This window comes from Haemaphysalis longicornis, unplaced genomic scaffold (genome assembly GCF_048455015.1).
Source record: "Haemaphysalis longicornis isolate Haplotype H1 unplaced genomic scaffold, Haemaphysalis longicornis Haplotype H1 scaffold_5, whole genome shotgun sequence".
Lineage (NCBI taxonomy): Eukaryota > Metazoa > Arthropoda > Arachnida > Ixodida > Ixodidae > Haemaphysalis > Haemaphysalis longicornis.
Window position 1 is genome coordinate 95,293,580 of NW_027526385.1, and position 12,054 is coordinate 95,305,633.

The following is a 12,054-nucleotide window of genomic DNA, read 5'->3' on the forward strand; positions in this document are numbered from 1 at the left end:
AGACTTATCAACATTAGACACTGCATTGCATTGGCCGGAGCACTGCGTAAACCCGAATAAAACCACACGCGCTCGCAAACCTTGCGACCGGAACTAAACGGGTTGCCAGTGAATCGTTTGGTGAACTCATGGTCCGCTGCAGCGAAAGTGGATGATTTGCGGAGCCGTATTGTGAGTGCGCTTGGTGAGCGTCAATCTGCCGGGCCGTGCTTTCGCAACTGTGCGACCACTGCTTCCCTGCCCCGGGGAGTGTACGACAGACGGTTGCGTTGCGACGAGCTCAGCTGGAGCCAACTGTCGGCCCTCATTAGCATCGTGATGTGCCACTCCGCTTTACCTCGCTTAGATGGCAGCACTATCGAAATAGAGAAGGTTATAGGAAAGATATATGGCGCGTTCATACCACTGTCTGCCTTCAACTCGTAGCGGAGTTGAAGGCAGAGTTGAAGTGCCTGGCACCTTTCGTTGCGGCAACCGAGCACCCGGCTGGAATCCTGGCGCAGCCGCGTAATTCTGGTGATGTCTTTACGTGATGGATATGACGTCAGTCAGATCTCGGTGGATCCCGGCATAAAACACTGTTGAGTTAAAATAAATAAATACGAAAATAAGTAAATAATTAAACACATTATTACATAAAAATACATGAACGAATTTGAGGAGCACCGCAGTGGAAAATGCCGATTAAATGCCTAAGTAGGACTTCACACTCCAAGCCACATTTAGGGCGGCTGCCCTGCTGTACGCGCACGCATTCCTGGAAAGACACTCTTACCGTTGCCAGGGGCACGAGAGACGAGCCAGAAGCGGGCCTTGAGGGGTGGAAACAACTGCTCGACATAAGTGCCTTTTTTTTTTCTTCGAATGGAAGCCAAGTCCTTCGTGCGTGTTTGCTAAGTGTACTAAAGGAAACGGCTATTTCCTAGAGGCGAAGGCCAGGGGACAATGTTTCCTCGTAAGAACTGTCGGTCCCTCGGCGAAACGTTCCAGTGATGTGTAATGTGCTTTCGAGATTTCATCAACCACACGGCGGAGGGGTTGTTGCCGCTATAAGTAACACTCCAGCAACTGATACAACATTACCGACAATGCCAATACCTGCAACCGGGTTTACTTCCCCAAACAATGTCAAGTGCCTCTTCAGGATCCTGCTGGTCTTGTAATGCTTCTAACACGTTTCTGATTTCGGGTGGCCGAATCCTATCAGTCGGAAACGCAGTGCTAAGGCATTGTTTGTAAAAGTACAAGCACGAACCACGCGACAACGAATTTCACTGGTTAACCACGACTGCTCATCAATGCTATCGCTGTGGAAAAATCATTGCTAGAATCTTTCGCAATTGATGCATGGCATGAACTGAACAACTTGCAATTTGTGAAAAGCTGTTTTGTACAAACCTAGTCTGACCATTCAGACATTTATTTTGAATGTGTAAATAGTAACCCCGCTTTCTTTACGTTCTTTCAGGAACCAGGGATGACGAGTAAGCATGATCTTCTTAAGCGCTGTATGAAATTACTTTCTGTTGAACTGCAAAAGAGAGTGTGCATACGCAGCCCAGTTAAGTGCCGTAAAGCAACTTCAAAGTTAACACACCCACCCAAACAAATGATATATGACAATCCATCCTAGGTAAGTTCATAAATGGCCCTTGCTTCAGAAGCAGCTGCCGCTACGCGTAATAATGGGGGCTTTCAGCAGTCCCTTGCTCGGACCTCAAACCAGTCATTAAAAAACGTCGCTTACTCTAACAGCAACACTTTCACACGCAAACCAAGCGGAAACCATTTGATTAAACCAAACATAGGAAGGTAAAAGAAAGCAAGAACACACAGATCCGGAGAAGCGGCAATCTGTTTCTTATGAATGGAGCACACAAGCAGCACCCGTGCACACCTTCTGAATGGAACACCATGGCCAACTTGGTCCAGGTGCAGAGCGCAGCTCTTTCTGCGCTCCATGTGCTAAGAACACAGCTGGAAACAAAAAAGACCACGGCACTTCGCTTACCCCCCACACACAATAGCCTCCCCCGCTTCCCAGCCCACACTTTTTTTTTGAAGAGCAGTCAGATTTAAAAGATTCTTTGGTTACCCAGCAGAGGTTGAATTTAAATAACGATTGTCTTTCTTTGGCTTCGTAAATTGAAACACTTTGGTGTCTCGATGCATTTTTGTCTGTCTGTCCTTCGATTCAGCTGCCTTGCAAAAACGTAACAGAACTCTTGAACGAGACGTCTATGTGTGTATATAAGCAAAGGATTTCCAAACTCCGAAATCTACTTGCAATGTCCATACCTGTCAAGATCGTTGAGCCAGAAGAAAATATTTCATATATTTGACAAAAACATAAAGGCGCAATTAGTATTCGCAGTGGAATTTTTAGTGAAAAAAATGTTTTCTTCATTTTTGTGATAGGAAATCAAAATACCCTTGAAAACTTTTTGAAGCTAAAATACACAACTCCCTCACGCGCAGTACTTGCACAACTGTCGGCATTTTTATCAGTCCTACAGTGGCGAAAAATTCCTGTGAATGGCGTGCCAGCAGTGCTACGCGGTAAATAATTTGTCGCATGTAAACCTACTTCAGCATACTGTATTGAAACAAGGGTCGAAAACCTCGTGAGTAAAAAAGCTGGGTTACATGAGGCCGACCCGGCATGGGCCGGACGGCAAATGGTGGGGGAGGGGGCTATAGGAGGGGTGTAGCAGAGGGGCTGGGCGCAAACATAACATTTTCTTAAAATTGAAATTAATTTACAAAACAGGAATGTAAATCATAGCAATGTTTATTTTCAGCCCTAATTTCACAAGTGTTGAAACCATTTCATACCAAAACTGCCATGTCGACCTCAAGATAGGTGGGGTCAAGCGGAGGCGGTCGAGTCTGAGGTAGGCCGCAACATACTGCCCCGCGGGCCGCAGGTCGCCTACCCTTGTATTTAAAAACACAAGCCGGAAGGCGGTGCTTCTTTTTCACAGAGTGAACAAAAAATGTATCCCGTTTTTTCGTTTGATTCCATCCTTCGAGTACCAGATTACCGACCTCTCGGAAGCTGAGCGGCCATGCAACGCGCTGCAGCAGACGACGCGTGGTAGCTCCCGTCTAGTGCGAGAAGTGCGCATGCGCAGGCCCTCAGCAATTTTCGCCACTTCTCGGTGCTGGCGCTTCGGGGAGCGCTGGTGTCACGTACTCGCCTGCTCACTTTAAGAGTGGACCACACTGTACCTGCTGTGCCAGCCACTCACATGCATGCTGTAGGGAAAGCAGTCAGTCCTTTCACTTAAGACACTTTCTAATTGCCATCTGTACAAGAAGTCAAGGCGCTGTCCAAACCTTTGAGCCGGCAATACACGCAGTCATATCTGCACAACAATACATGATTTCATCGCAAAGGTCTCTCAGCTTCCAGTAAGTCTTGAAGCGGTGACTGGACAATGGACGTCGAGGGGTATCAACACCTTCTCCGGCTTGCCCCAAATCGACAAAAACCAGGAACCGCTTGCTTTGTGCTAGACACCTACGACCTGTTTGTTGACTGAGCTGAAAAGTATCGGCGTCGTAAGGTCCAGATGTTTTGTTTGAGAGACATGCGCTGCACTCTACCAACTCCGCCCTACCATTTCATCGCGCTGTCACCTGGCTATTTCGACAAGTGCGAAATGCATCCCAGATGACGCCTCATTACGTGCGCCACATCCAAGATCAGAGGGGAACCGATGTATTGAACACGTGCTGTGGTCCTGCCCCGTTTAAAAAGGCGCAATGGCCACCTCTTTGCGTTCCTTCATACGGAATCTCCTTCTGACTTCGTTGACCCAATGAATCGCTCCACCCCGTCACACCAGAGAAGGCTGGTGGACGGTCCTCGTTGTCAATGTCCAGGATATGTTACCCATGCTCCAGGCTCGTAGCCAGGACTTTTTCCCTGGGTGGGGGGGAGGGGGGCATTTGGTAAGAGCCAAGTTATTCGCAGAGACTGAGGGCCGTGGGTTAATTGGTGTATTCATGGCAGGTTGTGGCTGTTACTACACCAGGGTGGCCAATCCTGCTCTGGTGACGGAGTGCGTTACCGGCAATGGTCGCCGCGGTAAGGCCGCACTCCAAGCCCCATTCTGCCCATACGGGGCAGAAACATGGAGGCTCGCTAAGAGTGTTCAACTTAAACTGAGAACGACTCAGCGGGCAATGGAGCGGAAGATGATAGGTGTAACATTAAGAGACAAGAAGAGAGCGGAGTGGGTCAGGGCACAAACGCGTGTTAAGGACATATTAGTAGAAATTAAGAAGAAGAAATGGACGTGGGCCGGGCATGTAATGCGAAGACAAGATAACCGTTTGTCATAAAGGGAAACAGAATGGATCCCCGGAGAAGGAAAGCGCTGCAGGGTGCGGCAGAACGTTACACGGGCAGATGAGATCAAGAAGTTTGGGGGGATAAATTGGTCTCAGCGCAGGACCAGCGTAATTGGAGATTAATGGGAGAGGCCTTTACCCTGCAGTTGGCGTTGATAGGCTGGTGATGATGATGAAGTTGTTTGCAGAAGACGCCTAATTTCAGTCAGTATTTCTGGTAAAAGTTGGTGAACACACTTTTTGCTAGTTTTATATAATATTTCAATAATGGGATATATTTTGTACGAGGAATAGGTCTGAGCATATCTGATCAAAGTAAAAACTGTGGTTGATTCTCCTGTCATAGAAACCGGTAAAACACGAAAGCAAGATTCCAGCGAAATATGCAGCTGAGCATGACTAGCTGGTCGGCGGCTGTCTTGTGGGCGTGCTTGGCGAGCGACGTCCTGCTGGCGGGTAGTTTTGGCAAAGATGCACTGGCGTCATTTCCGCGACAAATATTACGTCATTGAAGTATTGCTGTATCTCGGGATAAAACACTTTCTGTTAAGAACTGCTAAAATGGGCACGCGAAAATGACAAAAAAATGCTTTTATTGCGCCACATGTAAGTGCATACCCCCGAGCCTGCCGTGGGAGTGAAGGCTGTCTTGAATGGGCCTAAGACCAGCTACATAGTCGCGAGTCGGTAAGTAATACGTGCGTAAGTAGGGATAGCTTTATGCGTGGGAGGTGAGAGCAGAAGTTAAAAGAGAGTAGCGGAAACACAGAGCGGAAACGAGAATAAAGGAAAGAGAGTTAAATGCGGTAACAGGCTAAACAAACTGTACGCTATAGATAGCAAGGGAGGAAACACCCTACATAGTTCGGTCTGCACAGCAGTCCCACGAGGTCTCCTCACGAAATGTGTGGGATCGTCCGAGGTACCGGGGCGGGGTGGCTCGCTGAGAAGTCTTACGCCACGTCGGGTACGGACACGCGAGAGCGGCTGAACGTCAGGGACCGTGCACAGTGGTAGACGGCTCGATAGGCCAGCGGCAGTTTTGAGCCGGTGTTTCCCCGAACCGCGCCCTCTGGCCCACCGCATCACCAGATCCCGACACGGGTCAGAAGACAGACGTCGGTAGCCGGGCTCAGTGGCTGGCGGCTCTCCGGCGACAGCAGCGCTTGAGACCCTGGCTTCTAGGTCCAAGCGATAACAGGGCCGTGCTCATTCGCCCAGCGCGTCAAAGGCTCCACTGAACGCTGGCCGATTCGATTCTTCTGCACGCTCCTCGTGCTCCCCGGCCGTCTTTTTTCTCCTTCAACGGCGCCTCATCACAAGGCAGTACTCTCGTTCGGCACTCAAGTTGCGGCGCGATATTAAGACCGCATGACGTAATACGAATGCTGTGCAGTTATAAACATTTCGCTCATTTAGCTTCTGAGTTTGTGGCATTGTGGATGCAAGCTAAAAAGTGCACAGAGGTATTGGTGACGGGCTAAGAACCTATTTTACCAACTTAGATACTCTTTCACCAGAATTACGGATATTGGGGCGTTCTCGCTTTTACTCCTACAAAGGAAACTTTTTATTTCGTTGTATTTAAATTTAAGTGTGACTTTGGTTCGATTATAGTACGTTTGCTTGGAAAAAGCTTCCATTTTATTCAGGCAACTCTGCAACTGTAATGCTTACCCTAAAGGCATATCTGCGAAAATGATGACATTTCAAGGTATCTTGACTTCCTTGGTAGTTGTGAAGCCTCTCATTACGAAGCCAAAGCGTTGTTCTCCACCCGTGTCAGAGCAGCGGTGAGCGAACAGCGCAACAATATTTTCCTCCATGTCAAATATTCTGAATACTCAAGCCAACAATAATTATAGCCCATAAATAAACCGCAGGCTTGGCGCAGTTGTGGCCTAGAAGTTAAGGAGTATAACGGGGGTACATCGATGACACACCCATATCTACGGAGCTCGCCAGTCTTTGAGATGATATGTGCTATGTAACGAAGGATAGTTTTTCCACAATATGACGCATAAGATATAGCACAAGAAAGTTACGCCACCCACCGCAGCCACCTCTGTCGTGTCCTCTGGAATTAGTTTACTTCAGACGATTCCTTGGAGATGGCCCCAGCGAAATGTCTTTACGTACGCTATTAAATCACCAAACGTTGCTTACAAACTTTCCCGCAGAGAGCAGTAATTTCAGCGTTTTACGGAAAGTAACACGTTTGCTTAGAATTTGCGTTGCGTGTGTGTCCCAAGCTATCTTATTCTGGGAAGGGCACCCCTTGCAACCAGACGTATTTCATAAGTTTCTTCAACTAAAGGCGTCAGAGACTCACCCGCTTAAAGCCGGACTATTGGTGAGGGGCTCAGTTCTGCAGAAAACCGGACAGCCTGTGAGGACTAGGAATCCCGCCGATGTACTACGCCTGTTTTTGCTTCTATTTTCCCTTTTCTATGACCCTGTTTGCGCTGCTGCGGCAAAAAGCGATTGCCTTTTCGTTAATCGAGACTGCTACAAATGGGGCGGCTCCAGGTGGATTACAGCAGGCAGAAAAGCAGGGAAAGGTGGGGGAGAAAACGAAAGGCCGAGAAACCACGGATACATTTCTTCCACGGTCTTTTTTTCTATTTCGCGGGCTCATGCATACACAAGACAGGGAGATGGTGCACCTGCTACAGCTCCGGGTACACCGCCCAAGGAAAGGAGTGTAATCGCAGTTGGGCCGCCCAGCCATACTTTGGAGGCGCTTGCATCTCTCCAAGATGGATTCTCGTTTCGTCGCCAGAAGGCGAAGGGGGAAACACCGTCTCTATTGCTGGAGAAACGGAAACATGTGACCCTTCCGGGTTCCTTTGTACACGAGGTGAATCAGAAGACCAGAGAAAATCTGTGACGCGTTCTGAGCCGTTGGCGCCGATACTTGGCCCCGAAAACCTGCGTGCGTTCCTTTTTTACTCGACCAGAAAGCGGAACCCAAAGCAGAGGGAACAGTTTTGAAGAAGAGAGCAGTAGCTATCGCTTACGCGCGCCCTAAGGAAAAAAAATTACGGTAAGGGGAGGGCCTCCGTCTGGCTACTGGTCAGCCACGCACTAGCCTCTCTACCTCAAGTCCGCTCACTAGACACTACGGCTGAATCATCCTTACTTGATGATTCCCTTCAAAATAAGGTGTTTTTATATCTGTCTCACGCATGTATCTTTTGCCGCACTAATGCGAATGGCGTTTTTCCCTACTCCACAATTCCGATTGATCTGAACAAGGCATGCAAGCCTCTCTACTGGTTAAAAAAACTCTTACCCATCAATACTCATGATCTTTGTTAAGACAATTATGGCTATTGCAGTTTTGTACGGTCTGCCTGGAGGGTAGAGCGACTTTGGAAATGAAATGTGAAAAAAGTGATCCAAATAAACCTTAACTTTTCTTCTTAAAAGTACTTAAGGAAGCGAGAACGTTTTCTGACATCAGGGCTGAGTAATGAGTGCGCGAAAACCACTGCAAAGCTTGCATTCAACCTTCGCTGAACGTACAGCTTCCGAAATTTTTAATACCATAGCGTGAGCGATCTGATCGGCATGTTAGCGCCTTGTCACGGTGTTCAGCAGCAAAATAGGCGACAGTACGCGCAGGCACATAGGTCTACCTGCAGTATGAGGGTCTTCTGCTACGTTGTGGCTCTAAGAGTGGTACACCCCCTGCCACTGCACCTGAATCACTTTGTGCCATACGCTGCTTAGCTACCTTTGGCGGTAGCGAAACGGCACTGCAAGATCAGAAAACTGGGGTTGTGTTGCCCTAAGAAGAACAGCGGAGCAGACGACGTTCTCACAACAGAATTCTATGCGCGTGCGCTTAACCTCGCCAATTTTGCTGGTGAACACCGTGTTAAGGCAATGGCATGCCCATCGGTCATCGCCCCGCTATATTATTAAAGATTTGGGATACTTTACATGCAATTGATCGTGGAAGCTTCACACACGTAATTCATAATAAAAAAACAAAGCCATGCGAATGTTTTTATTCATTAAGTAACGCATCTACCAACGATCTAAAAGTACAACCAGGCGTCGTTTTGCAATAAATGCAGTATACCCTTTTGCTTCGTCTTCATGTTGAAGCGTGTATTTTTTCTCGTACAGTTCTTTTTTCAAGGTTTTGAAGTAACCATTTTGACACAAAGGAAGACGGATATACGCAGGCGCCGTGTGTCCAGAGATATATGATTCGAGATCAAGAAACTGCTCTATGAAAAATACTTTAGTTTTTTAGAGGACGCCATTTTTCCCAATAAGAAAGCTTTGACTTTAAAATACACGCCAAAGCCCGCGCAGGGTTCCGCACATATGCGTTTCAGGCAAAAATAGGAACTTCGGCGCTCAGTATTCCCGTAAGCTCCAGCGGGGAAAGGATGGGCTTGGATGGTGTCCACAAGCCGAGACAACATACCGCACGAGGGTAAGCGAGGAGGTGCTTTTTGGAATAACTAACCTTTGGACAGACGGGCGCTTTCTTTTGTCCGCGCACGCGCTCTTCGTTGGCATCATTATAGTGTTACACATTCCATAAAGATATTTTGCCTAGCCCGATATTCTGCAACGCTCAGGCCGGCGTTGGCGTCGCATCCGACCGAGGTGCTTGGTTGCAAAGACATAATTCAACACTTGGTCACTGTTTTAGCACTGCCCATTAGCTTTTGTGGATATAATCACTATGGCAAGAAAGTGTACCGTTGAATTGCAGGCGACAGGACGGTAACCGAGGCACCGTCGTGGCCGTACTCGTGTGTATTGGCTTGTTCGTCACCGCTTCTGTCGCCTTCTGCCTGTTTTTGATAGGTGAGGACACTGTGTACATCTACTCATCTTGCCAGGCCGGTTAACCGCAGCACTCGGAACACTGAGCGGCGTAAACCGAGACAGTAAAAATACGAGTGTTTCTTGGGCTACTCAAACGCTAAAATTTCTGTCTGTCTGTCGGTCTGACTTCCCCTCCTTCCCTCGATTCAGCGGCCCTGACTTTAGTGAAAAGGAATTCTTGAGTAAGGCATTTATATGGGCAAAACATAATCAGCCTAGTATCCCCAGGAAGATGCGTCGTATTTGTAAGCCATGTTGAGTATATATATATATATATGTATATATATATATATATATATATATATATATATATATATATATATATATATATATATATATATATATATATATATATATATATATATATATATATATATATATATATATATATATATATATATATATATATATATATATTTATATATATATATATATATATATATATATATATATATATATATATATATATATATATATATATATATATATATATATATATATATATAGCGATTCAGAAAATGGGAAATGAGGGGCTCCATGAAATAAGACAGAAAATAAGGGTTGGCAGTCAAGAAAACCTCGGAAAGCAACGGGGAGGTTGTGGTGTGCCAGAAAGAGAAGAAGAATTTTTTGAGTCGAAAAGAAACTGGTGAAAAAATGCCCGCTGGGTGGAATCCGAACCCACAACCTCCAGAATAGCGGTCTGGTGGGATAAGCACTACGCTACCGGCGGGGCTGTTTCCCGAGCACTTTCTCGGGTATTTATCTTAAGGTATTTTTGTTTCCTCCACTTGGGGGTGGTAGCCAGCGCCACTCGGACTACTCGGGGTGAAGGGGACCTTCTTTTTAACCCCCGGGCCATGACTCGAGTGTCTACAATATGTCGAGAGTGGTCGACCAGCGTTGAACCCTCTTAAGCTCCCTTTGGCACCAAGACTGCCAGAACAGAGGCCCTCGCTAAGCATGTAGCGAATCAGAAAATGGGAAATGAGAGGCTCCGTGAAATCAGACAGAAACTATGTCTTGGCAGTCAAGAAAACCTCGGAAAGCAACAAAGAGGTTGTGGTGGGTCATAGAAAGAAATGAAGAATTTTTTGAGTCGAAAAGAAAGTGGTGAAAAAATCTGGTTATCGCGGGTTATCGCACCAGACCGGTATTCTGGAGGTCGTGGGTTCGGATCCCACCCGGCGGGCATTTTTTCACCACTTTCTTCTCGACTCAAATTCTTCATCTCTTTCTATGACCCACCACAACCTCCCCGTTGCTTTCCGAGGTTTTCTTGACTGCCAACCCTTATATATATATATATATATATATATATATATATATATATATATATATATAGGGATAAATTTGAAGAAAAAGGTCAATTGATAACAGTTGTTCTGCGCGTTTTTTTATTAATGCTAATGTGGGCTCAAATTTTTGCGAGATAATATTAAACAAAAACTCGTTGAAAACAGTTTTTTACTACGGAATGCATCGAGGGCGGCGCCGAATCCTCGCCGTCGTGTATCGAATGCTATGTCTCACTAGGCCCAATAGATGGAGCAGTAGTGCGAACAAAGCGAAATCGAAAACCAGACCCCTTGACGGTGTCTGGTGGGTCGTTGAGACAGCAGAGGCAGTAGTGTGGAAACGGTGGAAGAAAACCGTCGTCTCTCGAAGACGTTTGCAGCGAGGCGAGCAGATTACAGGAGGGATTTTCATTTAGTCCTTGTATATGCCAGTGACGGCCTTGAGCTGATGTATGTGACGTAACTTATTGCATAGCCAGCCCAATCCTGCATCCCAGCCCAGACATTTGGCCATGCGGCGAACTCTTTACGACATGCTGTACGCAGTATCACTTTTCCTTAACCCTTACGTGCCACTTAAACGCCAGACGTTTCCTGGTTTGTGAAAGTAGCAGAAATTTTGTATAATTTCTTCTCCTGCAGATTCTGCTTGAGCCACACAGGAATGATCTTCTAGATAATTCATGATCCTCATGTGAACGTGTCCCAATCTTTCCATATCTGGATTGCCCCTTAGGACTTAGGGGCCACTAAGGCCACATCCTTCTTTCATGGAAAGAACTAGCCTGTTGAAACGCGCTCAAAGCTTTTCGGCTACCTTGATCAACCGCGACGACGGTTAGTGGCGACACCGCGTTGCCCGCACCCCGCACATGAGCTGTACCGTACCATGGTGACATGTTTGAAGGTGAATTGTCAGAAACGGAGAATCGTGGCTGTTGGAACCTCAGCCATCGTCCTGTGGACACACGTCTTGGGTTGGCTCCGATATGAGGATTTCCGTGACGACGCTTAGCGTCGGCGTGACCTCACCAGACGTCATATACTCAAACTAATTTGATGTTACGTCTCATCGAAAAATCTGTCCCCCGTTCCGAAGATAAATCGGTTCCTCCAAAGGGGCCGCATGGAAGAATATAGTTTCCTCCAATGTCTACAATGATGTTTCCAAAGCCTGATGGCTATTCTGGTTTCTTGGTAAGCCAATTTGTGGAAAAAGCAAACCCGTTGGTCGACACTTTTCACATTTCTCGAAGGCATCATCGTAAAGCCTCAACATCTGCAAAGCTGACAACGGGATAGCTATTAGCAACAACGAGCAAAGGACCTTTTTAGTCAGAGCCACGTGGCCGATCGTCGCTGATCGTGCCTGATCGTGAACGGTAACATCGCTCCCCCACTTAGGCTTGTATGTCATTAGTCAAATATTCAAATAAATTGTTCTTTTATTTCATCGAGAAGAAGAGTTAGGCTGGGAGAAAAACCTGATAAGCACTGGAAAAGCTACAACTTGAACAATGCTGATAAGCAGCTTCACTAGCTC